Below are 19193 nucleotides of genomic sequence, written 5' to 3' on the forward strand. Positions count from 1 at the left end.
AACACATTTAGTCATATTATATACAACACTCAAAGTAATGGATATGGAGCATCTACAGCCTCAGTTACACCTGGCACCTAAATGTGACTTCTGTCATCTGATCACTCCAAGCTGCATTAGGTTCAGATCTACCAGGATGGGCCTTTGACATAGTCTGGACGCAGTCAGGCCACTGAATATGCATAAGCAATGTAAAGAGGTGGGGTGAATGAGGGGAAAAGTAAATTTGACACAAATTACCTTCGTAATAAATCAAATGTTGTTGGTCACATACATTGATGCTTGTCCTTCTAGTTCCCACAGTGCAGCAATATCTAACAATTAATATCTAACAATTTCACAACAAATACCTAATACACACATCTAAGGTAAGGAATGGAATTAGGAATATATAAATATATGGATAAACAATGTCAGAGCAGCATAGACTGAGATACAGTTTATACATATGAGATGAGAAATGATATGCAAACATTATTAAAGGGCCAATGATTTCATGATGCCTGTTTAACAGTCTGATGGTCTGGAGATAGAAGCTGTTTAACAGTCTGATGGTCTGGAGATAGAAGCTGTTTATCAGTCTGATGGTCTGGAGATAGAAGCTGTTTATCAGTCTGATGGTCTGGAGATAGAAGCTGTTTAACAGTCTGATGGCCTGGAGATAGAAGCTGTTTAACAGTCTGATGGCCTGGAGATAGAAGCTGTTTAACAGTCTGATGGCCTGGAGATAGAAGCTGTTTAACAGTCTGATGGCCTGGAGATAGAAGCTGTTTAACAGTCTGATGGCCTTGAGATAGAAGCTGTTTAACAGTCTGATGGTCTGGAGATAGAAGCTGTTTACCAGTCTGATGGCCTGGAGATAGAAGCTGTTTATCAGTCTGATGGCCTGGAGATAGAAGCTGTTTAACAGTCTGATGGCCTGGAGATAGAAGCTGTTTTTCAGTCTGATGGTCTGGAGATAGAAGCTGTCTGATGGTCTGGAGATAGAAGCTGTTTAACAGTCTGATGGCCTGGAGATAGAAGCTGTTTTTCAGTCTGATGGTCTGGAGATAGAAGCTGTCTGATGGTCTGGAGATAGAAGCTGTTTAACAGTCTGACGGCCTGGAGATAGAAGCTGTTTATCAGTCTGATGGTCTGGAGATAGAAGCTGTTTATCAGTCTGATGGTCTGGAGATAGAAGCTGTCTGATGGTCTGGAGAGAGAAGCTGTCTGATGGTCTGGAGATAGAAGCTGTTTAACAGTCTGACGGCCTGGAGATAGAAGCTGTTTATCAGTCTGATGGTCTGGAGATAGAAGCTGTTTATCAGTCTGATGGTCTGGAGATAGAGGCTGTTTAACAGTCTGACGGCCTGGAGATATAAGCTGTTTATCAGTCTGATGGTCTGGAGATAGAAGCTGTTTAACAGTCTGATGGTCTGGAGATAGAAGCTGTTTAACAGTCTGATGGCCTGGAGATAGAAGCTGTTTATCAGTCTGATGGTCTGGAGAGAGAAGCTGTTTAACAGTCTGATGGCCTGGAGATAGAAGCTGTTTAACAGTCTGATGGCCTGGAGATAGAAGCTGTTTAACAGTCTGATGGCCTGGAGATAGAAGCTGTTTAACAGTCTGACGGCCTGGAGATAGAAGCTGTTTAACAGTCTGATGGCCTGGAGATAGAAGCTGTTTAACAGTCTGATGGCCTGGAGATAGAAGCTGTTTATCAGTCTGATGGCCTGGAGATAGAAGCTGTCTGATGGTCTGGAGATAGAAGCTGTTTAACAGTCTGATGGCCTGGAGATAGAAGCTGTTTAACAGTCTGATGGCCTGGAGATAGAAGCTGTTTAACAGTCTGATGGCCTTGAGATAGAAGCTGAATAACAGTCTGATGGCCTGGAGATAGAAGCTGTTTACCAGTCTGATGGCCTGGAGATAGAAGCTGTTTAACAGTCTGACGGCCTGGAGATAGAAGCTGTTTATCAGTCTGATGGTCTGGAGATAGAAGCTGTTTACCAGTCTGATGGCCTGGAGATAGAAGCTGTTTATCAGTCTGATGGTCTGGAGATAGAAGCTGTTTATCAGTCTGATGGCCTGGAGATAGAAGCTGTTTATCAGTCTGATGGTCTGGAGATAGAAGCTGTTTAACAGTCTGATGGCCTGGAGATAGAAGCTGTTTAACAGTCTGATGGTCTGGAGATAGAAGCTGTTTAACAGTCTGATGGCCTGGAGATAGAAGCTGTTTAACAGTCTGATGGCCTGGAGATAGAAGCTGTTTAACAGTCTGATGGTCTGGAGATAGAAGCTGTTTAACAGTCTGATGGCCTGGAGATAGAAGCTGTTTAACAGTCTGATGGCCTGGAGATAGAAGCTGTTTAACAGTCTGATGGCCTGGAGATAGAAGCTGTTTAACAGTCTGATGGTCTGGAGATAGAAGCTGTTTAACAGTCTGATGGTCTGGAGATAGAAGCTGTTTAACAGTCTGATGGTCTGGAGATAGAAGCTGTTTACCAGTCTGATGGCCTGGAGATAGAAGCTGTTTAACAGTCTGATGGCCTGGAGATAGAAGCTGTTTAACAGTCTGATGGCCTGGAGATAGAAGCTGTTTAACAGTCTGATGGTCTGGAGATAGAAGCTGTTTAACAGTCTGATGGCCTGTAGATAGAAGCTGTTTAACACTCTGATGGCCTGGAGATAGAAGCTGTTTAACAGTCTGATGGTCTGGAGATAGAAGCTGTTTAACAGTCTGATGGCCTGTAGATAGAAGCTGTTTAACACTCTGATGGCCTGGAGATAGAAGCTGTTTAACAGTCTGATGGCCTTGAGATAGAAGCTGTTTTTCAGTCTTTCAGTCCCAGCTTTGATGCACCTGTACTGACCTCGCCTTCTGGATGATAGCAGGCTGAACAGGCAGTGGCTCGGGTAATAACAAAGAACAAATGTGTGTGTCTGAGGGGAAATGAACTTTCATACAGCCAAAAGGGGTGAGAAATTACACCAATATCAGTGAACAATTTGCACTAATGTAAATAAACATAGATGGAACATATTCCCTTTAGCTGACGTGATGAACCGCTAAGGGGACATAAATATTTACCATCTAAACCATGTGTGACCTCTCACCTCTCTGGCTGTAGAAGTGTTCTTCCTAACCAGTCCCTCAACAGCTCTCTGACTGAGCTCCACCCTCACTGGGTCTTCAGAGGAGAGGAAGGCTGAGGAGCGATGGAAGGATGAATGGATCAGTCAGTCAATAAAGTGTAGAACTGCTGTCTATGCTGTCTGACAAAATCACTATTTTAGTAGTTCATTAAAGTAAATGAGGCTTTATGACTGCTGAATACCAACTATCAATCACTTAGATCATGTATTTTCAGGTAGAGATACATCCTTGGGACGTCCCTAGCCCGTTGAAGTTGACATTTAAAATGGTTAAGGTAGGGGTTAAGGTTAGGGTTTAGGGTAGGGATGTCCCAAGGATGATGATGTTTCTATATGATAACAATAGAGTAATATATTTAATATGATGTATAATATTCCATGATGTTTCTATATGATAACAATAGAGTAATATATTTAATATGATGTATAATATTCCATGATGTTTCTATATGATAACAATAGAGTAATATATTTAATATGATGTATAATATTCCATGATGTTTCTATATGATAACAATAGAGTAATATATTTAATATGATGTATAATATTCCATGATGTTTCTATATGATAACAATAGCGTAATATATTTAATATGATGTATAATATTCCATGATGTTTCTATATGATAACAATAGAGTAATATATTTAATATGATGTATAATATTCCATCATGTTTCTATATGATAACAATAGAGTAATATATTTAATATGATGTATAATATTCCATGATGTTTCTATATGATAACAATAGAGTAATATATTTAATATGACAAATACTATTTTTTAATAGTTTCACTAATTCATTTTAATTAACTTAATCATTATGATTCAACATCAGTTCACCGTCTCACCTCATACTGTGTTGGAGCAGCAGCAGCTGACTGCCCAGTTCAACATCAGTTCACCGTCTCACCTCACACTGTATTGGAGCAGCAGCAGCTGACTGCCCAGTTCAAAATCAGTTCACCGTCTCACCTCATACTGTATTGGAGCAGCAGCAGCTGACTGCCCAGTTCAACATCAGTTCACCGTCTCACCTCATACTGTATTGGAGCAGCAGCAGCTGACTGCCCAGCTCACCGTCTCACCTCATACTGTATTGGAGCAGCAGCAGCTGACTGCCCAGTTCAACATCAGTTCACCGTCTCACCTCATACTGTATTGGAGCAGCAGCAGCTGACTGCCCAGTTCAACATCAGTTCACCGTCTCACCTCGTACTGTATTGGAGCAGCAGCAGCTGACTGCCCAGTTCAACATCAGTTCACCGTCTCACCTCGTACTGTATTGGAGCAGCAGCAGCTGACTGCCCAGTTCAACATCAGTTCACCGTCTCACCTCATACTGTATTGGAGCAGCAGCAGCTGACTGCCCAGTTCAACATCAGTTCACCTTCTCACCTCATACTGTATTGGAGCAGCAGCAGCTGACTTGATCGTTGATACTAATCATCATGTTTGAATCTGAGAGTAAATAGAGCCGACTACACTCTAAAAATGAAGGGTTCAACTGGAGTTGTTCTCAGATCCCCTAAGAACCGTAGGGTTCTTGGTCAATGAAAAACAGCCCCAAAAGGTTCTTCAAAGAACTTGTTAGAAGGTGGGTTCATCGAGGAACCTCCGTTGTTGCTGGACTTCTTCCGGGAACTTCGCAATTACAACTGAAAACGATGGTGACAAGTTTGGATGCGACAACAGTTAAAAAGGTTAAGTTGTGTTGATGTTTGGCTCTGAATATGTCTCGAAATAATTTATTATAATAATATAACATACTAATAATGAATAACGAAGACAATGATGGTTTTCTGTGAATATCTTCCATAACGTTACGATAGTTAATGAACGTAAATATTAGAAAGCCGGGTTTGACCGTCGGCGTTGTATGAGCTACAGTACAGTATCGTTAGCTAGCTAGCTAACGTTATGTCCTAACTAGGCACAACTAGGTTTGGATTATTTCCTCAACTATATTCTTTCCCATATATTCTATATCGTTTCTATAAAGCCAACATGGCTTTACACTCATTAACGTAAGTTTCCAATCAAGAGCAGTTCTCACTTTTGTGATAATGAACTAGCTAACGTTAGCTTTGTTAACTAACTAACTAAGGACGGTGACCTGTCCAGACGAGATGTTACAACGAACTGAATCGTCAATGGAGGTCTTCCTCTTTATATAGCCTGCTACAGCATGCAATACTATTAACTCACAAGGGGGCATAACGTTACATGTACAATACTATCCCATTTTGGAAATGTTACATGTGCAATACTATCCCATTTTGGAAATGTTACATGTGCAATACTATCCCATTTTGAAACATTACATGAACAATACTATCCCATTTTGGAAACGTTACATGTACAATACTATCCCATTTTGGAAACGTTACATGTACAATACTATCCCATTTTGGAAACGTTACATGGACAATACTATCCCATTTTGGAAACGTTACATGTCCGCCCCCTTGTGGAGGGAAATTAATATCTTAGATGGTAGCTGTAGATGGGATTCAAATGCATAATGGTATTAATAAAGTGTCTAGACTACCTCTTTTGTATAAATGCCCTTCAGAATCCAAACACAGTATTGCCACGCAGCAAAATGTTGCGTATAATCTTTCAAGTCAGCCTGATAAAATATTGAACAATTTGTGTACAAAGATATCTTGAAATGTGATATTAGGGCTGTATGGCAGTACTGTTACTGTATGGCAGTACTGTATTGGCTAGTGCTTTCTCCAATATGTTCTTCTATTTTACATGCAATTGTATGTCGATGCCATTTATCTTTAAAAATTGATGTAGTACATTTACATTTACGTAATTTAGCAGACGCTCTTATCCAGAGCGACTTACAAATTACAAAGTATATATATATAGATATATATATATTAATGCTTGTAAGACTATTCTTTGACACATTTTCTCTTCCTTTGAAATTCTTATAGGACAGAACATGGACACAATGCAATTGGGATCAAGAAGAAGGTACAGATATGTTGTAGGACAGCTGCATTTGAAGTGTACATTTAACCTACATAGCAGTCAATACAAACTGAAATCTATTTGCGTACAAATGTGTGCAAATGATCTTTTCAGATCATCTCAGAAATGAATCAAGTCCATGGAATGGATATAGACAAAAAGATAATTCAAGGACTATCAGAGGTAGAGAGGCGAGGCAGGGGTGAGGACATCATCCTGCTATTTTGACAGTCCCTGAAGGACAATACAGAAGAGGGATTTGCTCTTATTCCTTCCCTTTCTCTAATGTATTTTGTAATAAAATTATCAAGTGTAGTAAGATCATTGCTTTACTTTACTAGGACTGGAGACCACAGCAGCGATTCTGCTCTTGCCCTACCTCTTCAATGAGGACCCGAGTGGCCTTTATGTCCGTGACAAGGTATGCCTATGCACCAATCATCTGTTTCTTCATAAACATAGGTGTTCATGCTGATATAAAACTACAGCTGAACATTTGTTATGTTCTTTGTTAATTGTTTGTGTATTAATCTTTTCTTACTTTTGTTGACACAGATTTCACCGCTCTTCACTCCTTTACTGCACATCGGTGGAAATCCATTTCACCATGAGAGTGAAATCCCGCTGGCCTTTGATGGGGAGAACATCCAGGCCCTCGAGGACGTCCCCATGGGACTTGGGGCTCTGCTACGGCTGGATTTTTATTTTCCCTTAAATTTCCCCAAAATGTCAGTAAAACACTTATGTTGTTAAGTTACTGTGTTCTGGGGATAAGATAAGTTGGGCTGAAGTTACCAGGGCCGGTCATAAAGATGGAAAACTTCCTAACATAACTAAGTGGATATGATATACACACTAAAGTTGAAAAATGTGTATTTAGCATCAAGTCTACAATGTTGTTAGTTGACCTGTGAATCATTTTTAATGTTGTTTTTATTGTACATCATTATTATTGTTGCAATATTGTAATTTGTTTTGTTTGGTAAATTGTTTTGTAAATATTAATTCATATTTGTGGTGGCACTAAATAAAAAATGAATTATTTAAATCAATACTGTCAATATTGTTATTATTAATATTAAAATGTGTTTTTATAATGGAGGGAGGGTGGACAGGGAGTTTAAAAAATGAACCCCAAAAGGTTCTTTGAGGAACCATGATAAGGGGTTCTTCAAAGAACTTAGAGGTTCCCACAAAAGGTTCTTCAAATAACTTTTAGGGGTTCCCCCACAGTTCCAATTTGAAGAACCCCTACAGGATACTCCAGGAACCTTTACTTTTTAGAGTGTATATTGATAGAAGTCACCTGGTCCGAGAGACATTTACATAGTTATACATGTATAAACCAATTTGGGGTGAAATAGCGGCCACAACAGACAGACCTGATATCGACCATAATTCGACGTCCATGGACGTCACGTGCTGAGTGGGTATGACCAAAGTTATTCTATTTAGCTACACTTTGTAGTACATTTTAACACTATAATAAATGTTTCTGATGCCACATCGCCCGTTTTCAAAGGGAGTCGTTGGTTTTTAGGGGCAGTCGCTTTTTAGCTTTTTGTCTGAAAGTATTTTCTCAACTGCGATACCAACTCCACTCTATAAGGAATGTGAAATGATTTATACTTGTACTTTTAATACTTAAGTATATTTTAACAATTACATTTACTTTTGATATTTAAAACCAAATACTTTTAGACTTTTACTTTCCCTTTTACTTGAGTAATTTTCTATTAAAGGTATTTTTACTTTTACTCAAGGATGACAATTCAGTACTTTTTTCCACCACTGCACATAACTGAGATTTATAGCTGGTAAGATCCCTGGGTGGACCAATTCAAAACTGTGGGGATATAGAAAATCTGATTACAGCTATTATTATAAATTAAACTGAGCCTTACACTGTGCATTCCATCTCAATTATATGAGGATTAAGAACGACTAAGACCTGAAATCAAAATGCTGAACAAAAGAAAAAAAGCATTTTGTTTGATGGCATACAGATTTATCTTTTAAGCTTCGGGAGGTACAAGATCTGTACCCTTGTTAAACGTCTTTGGTTGTAACTAAAGTGGAGATGACAGGCGGAAATGTCCCCTGTGTGCCCATAGCAATGCCTGAGGCTGTGGGGGACACTGTCACAACAACTACACAACTGATCCTCACAGCAAGACATGACTTCATCCGCACAATCTTTTAGTTTTACAACAAAACAAATCTCACAAACCAATGCAAATGACAAAAGAGAAGCAGTATAACAATAGACTAACAAATGCCCTTGATACAAATTAAAATGGATATAGAGGTGTCTGTGCAAAGTAAAATGCCTAAGTGGTAGGCAGAAGTGTGTGGTGAACGTTTGAGGAGCAGTGGTAGCTAGCTGGGTAAGGAGGGCTGACTGACCACGGGGCTCATGAAGCTTGTGTTTGTCATGCATGCAGTGGATGTGTGTTTGTTTGTGTGAGGAGAGCCGTGGCGATCTCCTTGGGTGAGAGGCGAGGCGTAGGGAAGGCTGTTGGATTAGGGGCTAGGTCAGGGCTCCCACCCTGGAGCAGGAATAATGGACTGGCCATCTCTACTCGATGTCCCCCCAAGCCAGGGCTGTCTTTACTGTCATGGCCTAGCTGTACTAGAACACAGCAGTGACTCCATCTCTCTCACACTCCCTCGCCTCCTTATCTCTTTTCTACCCTTCTCCAAAGTCCACTCAATCTATGACGACTCCCCCATACTGCATATCTCTTCCCAGCCTTCTCTTTCCACACCTTCTCTCATCTACCTCTTACTTTCTCTATGAATCCATTTTATTTTGCTGTTACAGGATGTGTGAAGAGCACTGTGAAAGGCGCTTTATTCCTGAATCCAGCTATCCGTAGATCTATAGGTGACTCCTCGCTTGCTCTGTTGATCTTTGTTGTGTTTGTTAACCATGTACAGTAGTCTCATCGTTCTACTCCCTGTCAATATACTGTGGTCTCAATCACACTCATCTAATGAACAGGCACCCCACCCAGAGCACGTCACTCCATCAACTGTCCTGCTGTCTGCAGCTAGGGAGAGCCAGCAGCACAGGACTTAGTGAACAAAGCAACACATATTGTGAGTGTGACTGTATCTGTGTGTACGGTATGAGAAGAGCGATACAGAGACACAGAACGTCATTGTTCTCTACACTCAATCATAAAAGTTCACTTTCCAAAGCACATCTTTGTTTTTTGTTTTTTACCTGGAAGCCATATCAAATATATCTCAGATTATAAGTAAATGCATAGTAACAGCTCATTACCACAATTAAACTAAACAACACAGCCTCTGTCGACACATCATCTGGCTTCAGACAGAAGCTGTTGAATATTTTTTTACCGCAAACATAACATACAGTCTGCAAGCGTATGAAATATACATAACTCGGCATCTAGTAGATATTCAGTTTTCCCGATTATAAACAGATAGAAATGCCATGCACCACAAGTGATTCATTTCAATAAAAAGGCTTACTTCAAGTCTAGCAAACCAAACACTATAATTTCAGTACAACATGCAGTTGAACACATGTACAGTATATAAACTATCAAGAGAATCTCACCTGCATTGTCACTGCACTTGTTAAAAGTCCACCTTTAGTGCCTGCAATATTGTGGAGAAGTATATGGTCCAATGGTCATTGATGCCCTTTTCGGAGTAAATCCGGCTGATAGGAGACAGGAAATGTATAGTCCTTGTATCACGCTGCCTCCACAGAATTCGTACACCTACAGTAGACAGAGAAGCACTGCGTCACTGTACTGTCTTTCTTGCATTCTTTATTTACTTCACTCTCTGTGTTTCAGCCTTCGCTATCTGTCTGTCTCTCTCTCACTCTCTCTCAACCTCTTTTGCTTTCTCTCTCTCTCTCTCTAGTAGTCTCTGAGTCTCTCTCACATGAGCACGCTTTCTCGCTCTTCCACAATTACAGCTGCAAGCTACAGTCCACACAGAGCAGCTTCTCTCTCCCAGTCTCTTTCCCCCACACTTTCCCTCCCCCTTCTGTCTCTCACCACTCCAAGCGACTTATATGCCCTATGTCTTGTGCGCTCTCTACACTCATAAAAAAGGTGCTATCTGTCCCCATAAGAGAACCATTTGACTAACCTTTTTTGGTTCCAAGTAGAACACTTTTGGTTCCTGATAGAAACTTTGAGGTTCCATGTAGAACCATTTCCACAGAGGGTTCTACATGGAACTAGTGCTGAGCGATAAGTGTTTTTTGAGCTCGATTCGGTTTTGGGTTCGATTATAAAAAAATAATTATGTTTTTTTATTTTGTTTACGATAATTTTTTTCAAAATTAAATGCATTATGAAATAATGACATTCAAATGATTTTAGAGCTTTTTAATTGAAATTCTAAAGCCAACAACAGTGAACATTCACATTCAATTATTTCTGTCAGGTCCACATTGGGTTGACATCAATAGAAAAATAGGAAATTGCTATGAAATAATACAATATTTCAGTTGTGTATATTACTTAGTTTTATTTGATGGCTTTATTATTTTTAATTCCTTAAAGTCATCATCTCATCTCTGCTCAGGCAGTAGCAGCTAGCCAGACAAAGTTATCTCTGCGCACCCTGTACTGTACTGTCTTTAGTCATCCTATTCAGCTAGGCAAGCCTGCCTAAGTATGTTGCAGAGCTGTCTGACAAAATTATTTGACTAGCTCTTCAAAGTAGATAACCAACCTGGACTGGGGGGTAGATGTAACTTAGTAAACGAAATCTGGGACACTTCAATTATACTGAACAAAAATATAAATGCAATGTGCAACAATTTCAAAGATTTTACTGAGTTACAGTTCATATAAGGAAATCAGTCAATTTAAATGAATTCATTAGACCCTAATCTATGGATTTCACATGACTGGGAACACAGATATGTTGGTCTGTTGGTCACAGATACGTAAAACAATATTGGCCTCATTATGGGCCTCAGAATCTCGTCACGGTATTTATGTGCATTCAAATTGCCATTTTTTTGTTGTCTGTATTTTATGCCTACCCATACCATAACCCCACCGCCACCATGGGGCACTATGTTCACACGTTGACATCAGCAAACCTCTCGCCCACACAACGCCATACACGTGGTCTGCGGTTGAGAGGCCGGTTGGTCGTACTGCCAAATTCTTTAAAGCAACGTTGGAGGTGGCTTCTGGTAGAGAAATTAACATTAAATTATCTGGCAACAGCTTTGGTGGACATTCTTGCAGTCAGCATGCCAATTGCACGGTCCCTCAAAACTTGAGACATCTGTGGCATTGTGTTGTGTGACAAAACTGCACATTTTAGAGTGGCCCTTTATTGTCCCCCAGCACAAGGTGCACCTGTGTAATGATCATGCTGTTTATTCAGCTTCTTGATATGCCACACCTGTCAGGTGGATGGATTATCTTAGCAAAAGAGAAATGCTCACTAACAAGGATGTAAACAAAATGTGAGAGAAATAAGCTTTTTGTGCGTATGGAACATTTCTGGGATATTTTATTTCAGCTCATGAAACATGGGACCAACACTTTACATGTTGAGTTTATATTTTTGATCAATGTAGTATGATGTTACGAATTACAATTCGTATGATATGTTGCTAATTGCAATTTGTTATGAATTGCAAATAATGCAATATGTTATGAATTTGCAAAACTTCAAATTTGTTGTGGCTAACGTTAGCTAGGTGGCTAACACTAACCTTAACTAGGTGGCTAACGTTAGCTAGGTGGCTAACACTAACCTTAACTAGGTGGCTAACGTTAGCTAGGTGGCTAACACTAACCTTAACTAGGTGGCTAACGTTAGCTAAGCTAGAGGATAGGGTTAGGGGTTATTGTTAGGGTTAAGGTTAGGGTTGAGGTTAGGAGTTTGGTTAAAGGGATAAGGTTAGGGGATTTTTTAGCTAACATGCCAAGTAGTTGCAAAGTAGCTAAAAAGTAGTTGCTAATTAGCAAAAATGTTAAAGTTGTACATGATGACATTCAAATACACAACCTTTGGGTTGCTAGACCCAACCACCCCGACCAACCACCCAACTTTTGTTTTTGCCATAATTAACCTTCTGTCTTATGTAACCATACCAAACATAACACATCATACTAATTTGGAGGTCCCGGATTTACATTTACTATGTTACATCTAGTCTATGAGACCAGGCTGAGTTAAGGCATACTTTCACAAACTGTCTCTATCCCTCTCTCATTGTTGTGTTGTGTACATCTCCTATGTGGTTTATGCGGTCTGTGTGTATCTAACCTAAAGTAGCAGGCGTAAAAGTTTCTCTCTGTCCGAGCTGGAAAGAACAGCCAGCTTGCAGAGGTGCAAAATGTACTCAATAGTCATAGTTGAGTAAAAGTAAAGATACCTTAATAGAAAATGACTCAAGTAGTAGTGGAAGTCACCCAGTAAAATACGACTTCAGTAATTAGATTTTTATTTTAATTTAACTAGGAAAGTCAGTTAAGAACAAATATTTATTATTTACAATGACGGCCTACCCTGGTCAAAACCGGACGACGCTGGGCCAATTGTGCGCCACCCTATGGGACTCTCAATCACGGCCGGATGTGATACAGCCTGGATTCAAACCAGGGACTGAAGTGACACCTCTTGCACTGAGATGCAGTGCCTTAGACCGCTGCGCCACTCAGGAATAAAAGTCTAAAAGTATTTGGTTTTAAATATACTTAAAATAAATGGAATTGCTAAAGTAAAAATAATTTCAAAATACTTATATTAAGCAAACCAGATGGCACAATGTTTTTGTGGATAGCAAGAAAGACATCTGCCTCACCTGCCCTGAATGACGGGTTGCCACTGGCTAGTACACATGATTCAATTATTTTGGATAAGATATTTGTATTTGTCAAAAGGGCAGTTGAGCATCGTGTCACCAGAATAAGACCCTCGATATTTATTGGAAAGGAGCACCAAGCTCATCACCGTGCACTTTCAACACTGTGAAATTCATCATAATATACTTAATCTGTTGCCTAAGAAACTGCATGGTTTCCTGAGTAGTAGTGGGAGGGCCACACTCAATATCATCGCGTGACAAGTTTACTTCGATATGATGGAAATGACATAAAGATTTGAGCATAAAGGCGTTTCCACCGCCATTTCTCGCATAATTAATTTTACAGACAAAAATATCCCACCATGTCGAACGAACAAATTAAAAACTGTTGATAAAAACGTGGTTAATGTAGTTAATTACGACATTTCTGCGCTGAACTAGGTTGAATATTTGGTTAATGAAAACTACAACTCCCTTCAGCCCAGTGTCCCACATAGTTCTTGACTTGATTTCTCTCGTGAATGATTTGATTTCTCTCTGGAGAAACGGCGCGTTGGGATCACAGAAATAACGAACTAAATGGAATTCAAGTCATTGAACCCACATCGGTCAATTAGTTGTTGAATAACCGGAGAAAAAAATACGAAATTTCGGTTAATCGCTCAGCACTTGCCCTCTCTCCAGTGCTTAATTTTAGCCGGATCCTACTGGAACAGGATCTGGCACCTCTCCGTCTTGGAACAGTTTCGTTTTGTCCGGATCCGGTACCTCTTCTGGCATGAAAAATAATTGTCACTTTTTGCAATGTAAAGATTCTAATAAACGTGATCAAAGTTCTTTGGAGTTGCCTCTTCTTTAATCCCCCCCCCCCATCTCTCACTACAATGAGATTCACTTTCTATTATCTCTCTCTCCCGCTCTCTACTCCGATAGACATGAGCCTGCAACTCTCATCTCTCCAGCATTGCAATTCATAATGTCCTTATAGAGCCGCGCAAAGGGTTGAAATACATTTGACAAAGTTATGGTTACTGCTGTCTGTTGAGAAATAAATTAAATAGGCCTAGGCTATTGATGGATTCAATGTCGTTTTCATTGATCTCAGATTCTCAGTTTGTCCGTGTCTAAATTGCCTGTCATTTCGATCATTTTGTGCTTTCAAGACAACTTGGAACTCGAAAACAAATAAGCCGAATCATGATGTCAGTGATCGTCAGGTCGGAAAGTCGGAGATCTAGAAGAGGCCAGAGTTCCCCATGTGGAATTTCAAATTGGATGACCATCCAAAACAAATTTTTCCAGTCTGAGCTCGTTATTTCCCCAATTTCGCAGTTGTCTTGAACGCACTGAAGTCTGAAGTCGTAGATTGCCCAGCTCCGAGTTCCCAGTTGTTTTGAACGCAGCATTAAAAAAAGATCGTGCCAAAATCTCCAATCGTAAAATGACGTAGAATTGCATTAAATGCGTTTATAAAAAGGCCAAACATTTTCTGGACCCTAGGCCACAAACCTTTTTTCCCCATGTGGGCAACTTCTGTAAATGCCTCTACTTACTGCTCTATGCCACTACGCAAATGTGATGATATGCATGCAATGCAGGTCACCCCCCTCTCGTGCTCACTTGTTCCGGCAACTCCTGATTTACAAATTAGGCACTGTCTAGCTCTTTTTTTCTCCCTCAGTCAGTCTTTTTCCAGTAACTCCACAGTCAACAACTCCACAGTCAACAACGTCTAGCCTAGGGGTGTCAAATTCGATTCACAAGTGTCTGCGGGTTTTTGGTTTTTCCTTTCAATAAAGACCTAGACAACCAGGTGAGGGGAGTTCCTAACTAATTAGTGACCTTAATTAATCTATCAAGTACAAGGGTGGAGGGATAACCTGCAGACTCTTGGCCCTCTGTGGAATGAGTTTGACACGTGACTAACCCTTACCTAGCTCTCTCTCTCTCTCTCTCTGTGGCTTGTATTCTTTCCCCTGGCTTCCTTGTTTGGGCACTCTCTCCCTCCCCTACTCGCTCTCTCCTCTTCCCCCTTTCTCTCCTTTCTCCCCCTCTCTACTCTGTTCCTCTCTCATTCTTCCACCCCTGGCAGTGCACTCTTAATCCCCCCCGCCAGAGTCCATGCCCTTGTAGAGCAGAGAGCATACGCTGGCGACCGTCAGCCCAGCTCCAGTTGATGAGGTAGCAGCATATCGCTTAGGGGCCCTGGCATGGGTCACATCCTGCCACGGCCCTGCCGCAGCCTTCAGGGAGGCACCATCCTAGTCAACTCCCCCCTCCACTATCACTGCACTTCATGTGTAAGCACTGAGCATTCATGGCTGCTTCACCCAATCATAATAACTTATCACAATAAAATAACAACAGCTTGCAGTCAACGGTAGATCCACCTAGCCAGGTAAACACTTCTTTAATCACTAGATTGTAATACTGGGGTGGTGAACTATTAATGACTTACCACATAATTGTTAACAATATATAAATGAACGTCATATAAATGCACACACTCAATCTCATAGCAATATAACAAGGTCATTCTTCTTTCCGATTTGGATAATCTGGCAACGTCAAAGCATTCCCCCTAGCATGTCCATGTTTGTCTTGTCTTATAATGCATTTGTGTGGTATGGAGTCCACATACCTACAAATCCAGAAGGCTAAATTAAAATGGCGTGCTGACTGTTAATGGAGTGGGACAAACATATGACTTCACTGTCTGTTGTGGCTTCAAGCTCATGTAATGAATAATACAAGTCTCCACCTGTATCAGTGCAGTCAATGGGCCTGACAGTTGCTATTTATATGTATATTTTCAGCACAGTGTCTTCCCTCCACGATCACACTCAGTCAACTTGTCCTTGAATTACACAGACAAGATAGCAAAACAATACCCAGAGAAAAGACAGTTTATTATCCTCTTTTAAAAGCTAATCAGCATGTAGTGACATAGCCTGATGCAAAATAGAAATTCCAGGAGAAAAACTCTCCATGTAACTAAATTATGCTCTGAATGAAAGTAAGCTCACCCATGCGGTTAATTTGACTAATTTTCCGAAATGACTTTTGTTTCTCATGAGGCGATGTAGCTAGCTAATGAGTTTGTCGGTCCACTCCAGCTGAATAATATGTATAGAGATCCTATTAAATAACTATTCTAGTATTCTAATTCATAATTCTATGGTCATATGACCCACAATGAGAGACAACTGGGGAATGCAGCTGATCGGTAGATTACTACGCTGACATCACAATGTCAGACCTGGGAAGCACTGCTCCCATTGCCTTCCCATGCCCTCCGCCCATTTTCTCGGTCAGTCACAGCACCCCACCCACCCTTTTCCCCACCCCCTCCCACTTAATGACCCCATACCTCATTATGATCTGCAAAGTCCCTTGGTGTCCTCTCACCATATTTATTTTTAATTGAACCTTTATTTAACTAGGTAAGTCAGTTGAGAGCAAATTCTTATTTACAATGACGGCCTACCAAAAGGCAAAAGGCCTCCTGCAGAGACGTGGGCCTGGGATTAAAAATAAAAAATAAAAACAATATAAATATAGGACAAAACACACATCAAAACAAGAGAGACAACACAACATATGGTCCCCCACAGCACACCCTATCTCTTTAAAGGTACGGCACTCTGGTAAGAATGTACTGTATTTTCAACCACATGGCTGTCAGGTAGAGTCATAGCATCTGTACTGAGAGTGGTGTTATTGATATTTTTGCTACGAGTGCTTTACTATGTAGATTCTCCTCTTGTCATTTGTGAATTATTCCATCCTGTCTCAGAAGCACTCTGATGTAGCCAATGGTAATGTGCAGTTTGAACCATAACAACGTTTTAGTAAAGGGATGAAGGATGGCACTGGAGAAATGAAACCACTTTCAAAATTATAGACAGAGTTATGAATGCAAGGACTGACCTTCCACGGTATCAAAGTTATAGTTTTAACCAGGTTTTGAGGCTATACAGTGTTTGTTTACATTCACATTGTTTCCAAACAATGGAGTTAAACAAGATTATATTTTGCATTCTGATGGGGTACAACAGTTAAACTAAGGTCATAAATAGATGTATTGAAAAGTTGTTGACAAGCAGCCAGCAGCCAGTCCTCCAGACTGCTGCCTGAGCACCTTTGTCTGCTCACACAAGCTGTGCTCTGCTTTGATACCAACACAGAAATATATAGAAAGTCACTGATTTAATATTTCATATTTGTAACGAACATCTAACAACAGATGTCTGTTTGTATGTGGTCTGACAGAGGTTTGAGGACAGTGAAGGTCAAATGCGTAAGCATCATAAATGATTGCACTCTGAAGCAACAAATCTATAAATTAAACTGTTGACAGGATTATATCTTTGCCCCTTGGTGGAGTCAATCAAACTAAAAGACGTCAAGAAAAGTCAAGAAAGTCCACAGCCCACTTGCCTGACTCCTGCTATTCAGAAGAGTACAATTTTTTATTAAGGGTCTGGAAAAATACACAACACTATTTACATAGATAGAGAGGCTCCTCAATGGGAGCAGCACTTGTGAATACAATTAATTCAACTGAAATACAATGAACTCTTATGACTCAGAGCAATGGATTTGAAATATTCTTTCAAAATAAAATATCAAAGAAATGAATGACGTCCAGAGTTACAAAATTCCTGTAGTTGTCATTCAAGACTATGTGATAACTTGTTGATCTCAGGAGGTTTTGAATGTTATATGATCACATATGACTCAGGCATTTGAGTCACCTGGTTCAAAGGGACAGTTCACCATCCTCTGATTGGCAATCAGTGTGTGGTGTAAACCTTTGTTGATTCCGTATTGAATAGCAGTGATTGAATCAACGTGAATAGCTTGAAACATTCATGACTAAGACCTTTGTATAGACAGACATAGCTATCCTGATTTGTGCTGCAGCGAAAATAGAGAGGATGCATAGTACAGTAATGCATAGTACAGCAACGTGAAAGTGCAACCATACAGCTGAAGAGTAAAGGCTGGTAACAGTGCACCAACTCGTCTCTTTCTCCTGCTTTAAAAACCTTTTACTGCAGAGGACTACATCAGTGTCACACAGAGTGTTTCTTGGTAGTCAAACAAATCTACTTTGAAACAAAAGTACTCCACTCGTAGGAGTGGTTTGTTCATAACCATCCTCCTTTTTGAGGCCACTAGGTCATTTGACTGCAGGAAAGGGCTACAGCTGGAATCCTTAATTGGTGAAACTGCCACATCCGTTTGGGATTACAACAACAAAGAAGTTACTGCAAACAACCAACACTGTTTTTCCCTCTGACATTATTGCATGCGTGATAGAACAGCACAATATGTACTGCAATTTTCTGACGTCGCTGCCGGAGTCTCCTCTCCTCTGTTTCAACAACAAAACAAAAACAATAACAAAGAAGACACACACACACACACACACACACACACACACACACACACACACTATACACTACACACACACACTCACACACACACAGGATACACACACACACACACACACACACACACACACACACACACACACACACACACACACACACACACACACACACACACACACACACACACACTACACACACACACACACACACACACACACACACACACCGACACACACACACACACACACACACACACACACACACACACACACACACACACACACACACACACACACACACACACACACACACACACACACACACACACACTACACACACACACACACACCGACAACACACACACACCGACAACACACACACACACACACACACACACACACACACACACACACACACACACACACACACACACACACACACACACACACACACACAGACACACACACACACAGACACACACACACACACACACACACACACACACACACACACACACACACACACAGACACACACAGACACACACACACACACACACACACACACACACACACACACACACACACACACAGAGAGATTTGGTCCTCAGATACTCAAGAAGTTCTAAAGCTGCACCAATGAGAGCATCTTGACTGGCTGCTTCGCCGTCTGGTATGGCAACTGCACCGCCCTTGACCACAAGGCTCTACAGAGGGTGGTGCGGACAGCCTAGTACTTCTCTGGGGCCGAACTCCATGCCATCCTGGACGTTTATACCAGGCGGTGTCTAAGGAAGGCCCAGGAAATTGCCAAAGACTTCAGCCACCTAAGCACATGGACTGTTCT

General features: G+C 40.7%; 1 long non-coding RNA gene across 1 annotated transcript in view; it reads left to right on the forward strand.

Annotated features, from left to right (window-relative positions):
- The window catches only part of LOC145867298 (uncharacterized), a 680253-nt gene that overhangs the window by 92039 nt on the left and 569021 nt on the right, over positions 1–19193 (forward strand). The window lies entirely within an intron of this gene.

Source organism: Salmo salar, unplaced genomic scaffold, assembly GCF_965601325.2.
Source record: "Salmo salar unplaced genomic scaffold, fSalSal1 ptg000257l, whole genome shotgun sequence".
Classification (NCBI taxonomy): Eukaryota; Metazoa; Chordata; class Actinopteri; order Salmoniformes; family Salmonidae; genus Salmo; species Salmo salar.